The sequence below is a fragment of the Vanessa cardui genome, chromosome 9, assembly GCF_905220365.1.
Source record: "Vanessa cardui chromosome 9, ilVanCard2.1, whole genome shotgun sequence".
Classification (NCBI taxonomy): domain Eukaryota; kingdom Metazoa; phylum Arthropoda; class Insecta; order Lepidoptera; family Nymphalidae; genus Vanessa; species Vanessa cardui.
In genome coordinates, this window is record NC_061131.1 from 10979855 (window position 1) to 10989218 (window position 9364).

The window sequence follows — 9364 nt, forward strand, 5'->3', positions numbered from 1 at the left end:
ATTCACTATGACTTCTCAAACAGAAATAATAAGGAATTTAATAACGAGGATTTTTATAGAAGCTTTAAGGTTATTAAAACAATTGACAATTTTTAATACTATATGATTTATCATCATTAATCGCAACAGTAACTGTAGGGTTTGAGTAATCATTACGGAGAAATAGAAAAGATGATTTGGTACTAGTTATATTGTTAATGCAAGGACTACTTTATTCCAGTGCCGATATGCTAATTGAAGCAATTAGCAAGATTTTATTTTAATATATATTAATATAGACATAGGATTAAAAATAATTTGCATTTGCAATCTAGACTAATTACCAAAATAGAATATGCAATGATTAATTTGAATATCGGCATTGCTAAATGCAATTTAATTAAATATTTATATATTAATTAAAAAGGTTATTTAAAAAAATAAATAATTTAAAGAAATCTTATTTTAGTTATTAAGGTTTGCAAATATAGTAAGTAAAACGTAAAAAGGTTTAGGTAGGTAGCGTAGGACCTAAAAAACCTTTTGAAAACGTAAAATAAAGACGTTGTTCTTTTGTTTCTGTTCGATCTCGTGGGAAGGTAAACTGTCCAAATGATGATCCTTAATGAAGTTATACATATATATTGTTTCTACAACATATAACAATATACAAATAGTTGCACCAATAAAAGAAGCAAAACATCATAACATGTTTGTAGTTTTACCAACTAATGAATCAGGTCACTGTTTACCTTTAAAAAGAAAGTTTTTTTGTATAAAAATCACTTTCAATCCAGATCACTAGTCACTTTATCGAAATCGAATCGAATTGTTACCGTTCATCCGAGTAGCTCTTCTAATAACGCAACTCTCCAGTTACGATTAAGCTCAGGTTACTTTTTGCGGAGTAGTGGTTCGAAATAAATCGCGCACATATAATGATTATTATTGAATTACCCCTAGCCACTTTACTCTAAGGGCACTTTTCAATTTTCTTCTTTCCATCCAGAAATTCACAACGGCCATATTTCTCTGAATGATATATTAAAAAGATCTCGTGCTACCATCAACGTTCCTGCCTTCTGTGATTATATTGACAAAGGCTTTTTTAAAGCTCTTTAAGATATAACACTTGAAATTATTTAAACAGTTTATTCTTATGCGAATGGTTACACATCCAAACTTATAGCCTCATTCTCAAATTCTACTGACATGACGAGTCATTTAGGTTACAATTTTTCATTGATTCAAATATTTATATGTTCTCACTCTTATCGCAAATATTATTTTCCACATTTTATCGCGTGATCTTCTATACCTTAGCTTAAAGTCCTTTTACTGTGCTTTTTCGGCGAATTAAAAGTTTTACGAGGGGAACGAACTAAGGAAGTTGAAATAGTTAAAACCGCGAAATTCAAACAAGCAAAATCACCAGTTGTCCGGGTCAATATCGGATGCATTGTCAATTACTTAATAATTTAATTCAAAGATAATTTCTTTCAACTTTAAAAACGCCGCATATAGTTTTACGTATAACAGCACTTGCTTTCGCCGTTCGCTTTTGAATTTTGTGAAAGTTAAAACAAATAAAAACATATTATTAGACTCTGTGGTCGTGTTTCATAAAATAATAAATAGTAAAAAATATTTCATAACTTTGGCTATATTAGATATACGTGTGTTTTGTTAGTCCCTGGCTCTTCAACGAAGTCATATTGAAGAAAATACCAATCAATTTATATTTTCTATTTATTTTATATTTTCACGAAATATTCCTTTCGTGCCCTTAAGTACAGTCACTTATGTTCTGTTATGGAGTTTAGGGATAGAGATTTTTTAAAGAAAATTTAATAGATTTCCCTAAGATAACCGTCGTATAACTAAAAAACATAGAAAAACATTAGAAAATCATATATTTCTCCTAGATAGAGAGATAGAGATTGGAGATAGAGTATGCTCTGGTTTCTGGGAAGTTACTGACCTTAACGGAAATGTATAGATTGTGATAGATTAATTTATTTACAGGTTACAATTTGAAATTGATCGGGAAAATAAGGGAAATCGGTAAAATGACGGTACGGTTTGTATATGAAGTCCACAACTTCATATACAAAGATTGACTTTTTATATGAAGTATGTATCTAATTATACAATACAGAACAATAATATAAGTAATCATTAGCATTAACATGATTGAATCATGAGTCTCGTATTTGATTATTTGATGTTGATTGATGATTTGGTCTGTTTTATCGGAGATTGAATTTTATCTTGACTTGGTTTCCGGAGTAAAAATATTTTTTTCTAGATCGATATTTTGTAATTTATAAATGATGATTATCTCCTTTTTTAAACTTATCTAGAGTACTACAGAAATCATTTACAATTTAAAATCTGAATGGATTACGCTGACATTATTTTTTATACCTACTATTAAACTTTAAAAAAGTTTAAAAACATTTAAATCCGTATTTACTGCTTACGTACTTTGCATTCATGTATTTTTAGATTGTAGGTACATAAATCAAATTATTATTGCTCAATTATTTCAATAAATCTGAATAACCTTATATAAAATTCGTTTGTCATTGTTTTGGCAAGATAAAAATTAATTCATTTTCACAATATTCGCAATTCACAATAGGATTTGCACTAGTAGAAGACACTATCAAGACGTCAAAATGAAAGTCATCATTCTGCATTGTTTTAACGAGTCGAAATTACTTTATTGTGATTTATCTTTGGTAGTTTATACTCGTGGGGATCATAAGTCTTAATGACTTTGATTTATTCTCTTTCTCTGTAGTACTCTAACCACAATCACCAGTGGCGGATTTACCAATAGGCTAAGTAGGCTGAAGCCTAGGGCGGCAGATTTAGAGGGGCGGCAAATATAGCCAAAATTTGTTATTATCTTACAGAAATTAAGAGAAAAAAAACTTATAATTATATGTATACACATTACGTCCGTAATCCGTATACTCGTCACTACATAGCAGGTTAGAAAAATAATTTAGTAACTGATAGATATATCACCTAGTTGATAATCACACTAATAACGTAAAAAAACCGATGTAAGGAGGATAAAAGTAGGGGCGCCAAAATTTTAATAGCCTACTAGCGGCAGATTTGTAAATCTGCAACTGACAATCTCTCCACAAGGGCAATCGGTTGGTCTTTTCGAATAACTTCTTTGGAAAGTACTTTTATGCTATGATATTAGTATATGTATCAAATTCTTAATAAAATTTAATTGTTTACACAGTGAGGTAGGTAGTTAATTAGAGTTATTTATTTACACTTTAAGTAAACTCAGAGTAAAATAATTTAAAAATATAAAATTATTATTTATTTAAAACACTCTTGTTATTACAAAAGTCAATTAGACAATATATTTTTTTGTCCACAGACCAAGCTTTTTAATTAGTTCTTCAGAATCTTTAATAGCATTATTTAATTTTATTCGAATGTATATTTATTGTTTATTCTTATAATATCTTATGAAATGTCAATTAACTAAAGTTTTCACTTTTTCCCTTTTTTAAGTAAACTAAAAATAGATTTTTAGATCAAGGATAGCCAACTAAAATGTAGGTGTTAATTGCAGACCCATATGCCTCAATTTGGGTCAATGCATTTTTAATTTGACGAATGGTATATTTCTTAACTATGTTCTAATTACATGCAAAATAGTCGTGATTGTGGCTTGGTCGTATTCAATAATAATCTTAATCTGTTAAGAAAAAAGGCCATTGACGTTTATAAACATAAGAATTATACAAATATCTGTTAAGTGGTTTACCTCATTCTATACTACCAGTAGGCGCCCACGATATCGTTCATTTTAGGGTGTTGGTTGTCATGTGTTAGGAAAAAAAAGTAAAACCTATGTCCTTTCTTGGAGCTCATCTTTGCTTGATACCAAATTTCATCAAATTCGGTTCAGCGGTTTCAGACAGACATACAGACAGACTTACTTTCACATTTATAATACATACTTATATTACATATGATATAGATATATACTTGTTGTGCCTCCCGCCTTTGTACAGGGAAATTTTTCGGAAACTTTCAACCGTAATTTTCACCGTCTTCTAGACGTCAGATTAACTACAAAATTAAGAACAAGCAATATTTTATAGCAATATATTAATTTAATAACTCAGTTCTAGTAGCATGGTAAGGATCACAAGGATAACAAAATAAAAAATGAACACAAGTTGCTATAAGTTGGCCACTATAAGCTCCACTAATTTTATGAGGAGGAAGGACTATATAAAAAAATAAACGATGAAAAATTTATAAATATCTTGTAAGTATGTATGCGATAATTATAAAGTTACTTTTCGAACGCAATACGATCCTACGTAGTATTGTGGTACTTATATTTTGATATTTCTTTATCGCGAATGATTATATTAATCGCGATCATGGCAGGTGATCTGAAGTGATTATCTGATCGTTAAAATGGATTTTAATAAAGTTCACTTTTTAAAGAATTAATCCTACAATATGTTTTAGTAATCAGTATATAATACTAAAGTATCGATTTGAGCCGTACTTAAACGCCGAACGTACACCGAGAAAAATCTTACATGAAAATAAATAAATGGTAACTTTTGCGTTTTTATAAATCATTAAATCTTATATGGCTTTTTTTATAAATAATTCTTATTATTTTTATTGCGTCTTTCTATTATGTAAAAGTAAGCTTTGCCCTGGAAGGAAAGAATTGAATACATAATTTAGCCATATTTTTTATACTGCCTGTGAGCAGTGGTGAGTAGTGAGTGGTGACCACTTATCAGGTAGGCAAATTGCTCATCCACATACCTACTAATTAAAAAAAAACGATGCCTGTAAGAATTTCTACTTTGTTGTTGTAATTTTTTATTTTTTAATTGCATGTAATTATTTCATTTTAATAAAATAATAATATCTATGTACACATAAAAAATAAACATTTTATTGATGATAATGTCGTTTGATTTTAATCTTGCCACTCGTATATAACTCAGTCACGAATAAAATGAACATTGTTAAATAATAAAAGGTTTTAATATATATTTTACGTGGCTTAGCATTTAATTGGCGAGCAATTTCAAGATGCAGTTTTATATTAATTACATCTTAAAATTCACCCTACGTGCGCTCATCATCAAAATTCACTTATATTTTTTAATAACGCACCAAAAGATTCATCATCACTACATAGTATAAAACAAAATCGCTTTGTCTGTCCCTTTATCCCTATGTATGCTTTAATACTACGAAAGAATTTTGATGCGGTCTTTTTTAAATAGATAGAGTGATTCGAGAGAAAGATTTTTGTGTATAATACATGACCAATATAGTAAAGAGACACTGATAATTTTAGAAGTTTCTAATGTGATGTCGTAAATAAATAAAGTCTATAGTATATTTAGTATCACCATACACCCGTACGAAGCCGGGCGGGTTGCTCGTTTTAATCTAAATGATAAAGTTAGTGTAAATATAGTTAAATATGTATACACAGATCAAAGATCAATTTCCCATCTCAGCAACAAACGCATCCAAAATTGTGACAATTTTATATATAGTTTTGTTACAAATATTTAAATTCCATATAATAGAATTAACATATATTAATAAATTATGTATAAAGGACTAGTTCCATTTATTTGTAACCTTCACAACAAGGTTTTAATAGAGAACGAAGCTCAAGGGAACATCCTTCGGAATGATAATAAAATATTCATAACGTTGTAAAATTACGTAAATATAAATAAAATTTTAACAAAAAGAAAAACCGACTTCAAACAAAACACTATTTTAAAACAAATGAATATGCACGAAAAAGTAATAAAAATAATTGCGTATTCAACATATTTTTAGAGTCTTCCTAAGTTAAATGAAGTGAAAAATATTAGACTACTTAAAAGTCGATTAACGATTATATCATGTAGTTATAGTTATTGGTATATTTGGAGCCGGTGTCAGCCACGGTGCCCTAGCCCCAACAATCAAAAGAAAGAAGCGATACGAGCCCCTTGATTGATCCAGTATATTATTGTATAAAAGGTAATTTGTAAAAAACATATTTGTTAAAGTATTCTCGTATTGTTTTTTTTATAGATATACTGTAGGGTTTTATTGGCTGACACCGACTCCAAATATAACAATAATTATAACTACATGATATAATCGTTAATCGACTTTTAAGTAGTCTAATATTTTTCACTTCATTTAACTTAGGAAGACTCTAAAAATATGTTGAATACGCAATTATTTTTATTACTTTTTCGTGCATATTCATTTGTTTTAAAATAGTGTTTTGTTTGAAGTCGGTTTTTCTTTTTGTTAAAATTTTATTTATTTTTTGATTTTAAGTGAAGCTGATGTTGACTAACTAATTTTTTTTAATATGGATAGATTAAGCGTTCCGTTTATATGAGTCAGTAACTACTTCGAGGACAATTTCAAAGGAAACTTGCGAATAAAGCAAAAATAGACTTTCGAAAATGCGGATTTAATACGTCACGCGGCGTGAACTACAAGGATCCCTCGAAAGAGCTGTAATCGAACTCTGCAAAAAAACTTTGAAAAAGACCAACTATATTTCGTACATCATATGACATCACATCACATACACAAAATTTGATTAAAGATAGTAAGAAATTCTGCCCCATATCGCACCCTAACTGCGAGCCGTATAGGAGTTCCATCACTACATAGTATAAAACAAAGTCGCTTTCTCTGTCCCTATATCTTTAAATCTACGCAACGGATTTTGATGCGGTTTTTTTTAAAAGATAGTGTGATTCAAGGGGAAGGTTTGTGTATATAATACATGAACAATATAGTAAAGAAACACTGATAATTTTAGAAGTTTGCGATGTGATGTCGTATATAAACAAATTCTGTAGTATATTTAGTATCAGTATTGCACCCGTGCGAAGCCGGGGTGGGTAGCTAGTTGATTATAATATTCGACTATGATAATTACATAAACATAACCACATTACGGAAGGTGACTCAAATATCCAAATAACCTATAAATAAAAGATTCGACCGAGTATCGCTAACGTGCTCCTCAGAATTGTTCCGTTCCCTTCCGTTCCGTTACTTTGTCATGGATCCTGTGCTCAGAACCTTACCAAACTTTCACCAAATTACCCTAGAAGTATATATTTTATAATAAAAAAGAATTTTCAAAATTGGTTAACGTGATTTTCAGTTATTCACCTATTTGTCGCGCATATACATAAGGCAAATTTAAGACTTATGTCGTTTTCACATGGATACCATCATCGGAAAAAAAAATAAAAAAAATGGGACCCCACGGGAAGCACTACCTTTCAAACAAAAAAAAAATTATCAAAATCGGTCCACCCAGTAAAAAGTTATGAGGTAACAAACATAAAAAAAAAAAAAAAAAAAAAAAAAAAAAAATACAGACGAATTGATAACCTCCTCCTTTTGGAAGTCGGTTGAAAAAGTTATGAGGTAACAAACATAAAAAAAAAAAAAATACAGACGAATTGATAACCTCCTCCTTTTGGAAGTCGGTTGAAAATATATTTATAGTAACTATGTTGCGTGCGTTCAAACTGCAGCGCATTTAAAGCACTATTATGTGTATTTATTTTATTATTTTGATAAAAACAATAGCAAGTGCTGTAGAGACGAGACGTCAATAGATAAACTAATAATATTAAGTATTCCGATTCTACGGAGTCAATGTCTCCTTCCTAGTGCAACGTAGTTCTACATAAAATATAAACTCACATACTTTATCGCATTTAACTACCAGTGTAAGGAAGATGTTTTTATTATTTTTATATATAAAGTATATTGGTTATTATTGTTGTTACTATATTTGTAGTTGTGATCCGTAGCTTCACGTTTTAGCGGTTCTCAGGTGATAGGCATAAAATAGCCAGTATTTGTATTTCAAGTTTGCTTTATACTAAATATCATTCAGTTCGGTTGAGTGGTTTCGTCGTAACAGAGACACAGATTAAATTACATTCTTATTTATAATATAAATAGTTAAAAATTATTGCCTTTGGTTACATTTTGACAGTAGCCCAGAAGTCTATGATAGTACCGGATCAATGTCGCTGAACTGTGCAGTAATAATATAATAATCAGTATGTAGTGTCAATAGTAACTGAACAAGGCTAAAAACTCAATAGATATAAATATAAGTAATGAAATCGAAATCAGTCAAACGATGAAATTCAAAATTCATTTTTTTTAATAAAAATAATTGACGACATCTAAGATAATTCTAGAACATTAGAATACACTGATTATATTTTGTTACATCAACAGTAATTAAAGCGAAGAATATTATTAAATGTAACTAGCATTTTACATTATAATTATCAACAATTATTGTCATAAAATAAAAGTAGGTAACATGTTTTAATGCAAGATAAACAATAACAGAACAGATTATTCTATATTCTGCAGCCATTTTACCAGAGTATATAAGTAAATATTAAATCAAATAGTAAATGACTCAAAGATAGAAAACATTTCATTTTCAAAATGTGAAATGAGATTTTTGTGCATGTATCGTTCTATATACTTTTAATTTTGCCTTTTTAAAATGTATTATAAGCAATTATTATTAGATGTCCTAATTGTTCCTATCACCTTAATGAGATCGAGTTTAGCTGCTGTTCTTTAACCCAAAATTGTATGCAAAATTTGAAATTCAATATTAGATTTAATACTTTTTATCAAGAGGAAAATTATGTTGTCTAAGTTAGACCTAAGTTAGACTAAATTTGCTGAGATAAATTAATTTTAACAGTTCATAATTCTGAATTAAAATGTGGCTCAATTTAAGCATAACATTATAAAAACACATTACATCTTATATAATAGGTATGCTATATTTTTAAAGCAGGCCATAATATGCACCGAAGCCTAATATAATAAAAAAATAGCAGAAATATTTCAAGAATTTGATGGAGGGGAAGAAAATATTTAAATCATACGTTATGTTTGGTAATAACGATATACATACATACTTACCATTTTAAAACAGTCAGATGTCGTACATAATTGGTACTCTTAAAATAAACTTAAACACGAGATATATACCTTATGAAATAATATATACGCATACATACGCAATACGCATGCTGCCAGGTCGGGGCATCGGGACGGGTTTGTGGGTCTCCCCGAGACCTAGTACCTGTCCTACGCAATAAAGGTGAACTTCGGCAACGCTCGTAACTTGCCACCCCGCCCCCACTACCAGCCAGCCACGGTAAAGCGACTGGATGCTTCAAAGTACGCTTAAATCGCGTCTTCATCCTCTGCCTCTGTCTCATAATGTGACGGACTCCGTCCGCCAATGGAATCCGTACTCCAACCGAGTACCACT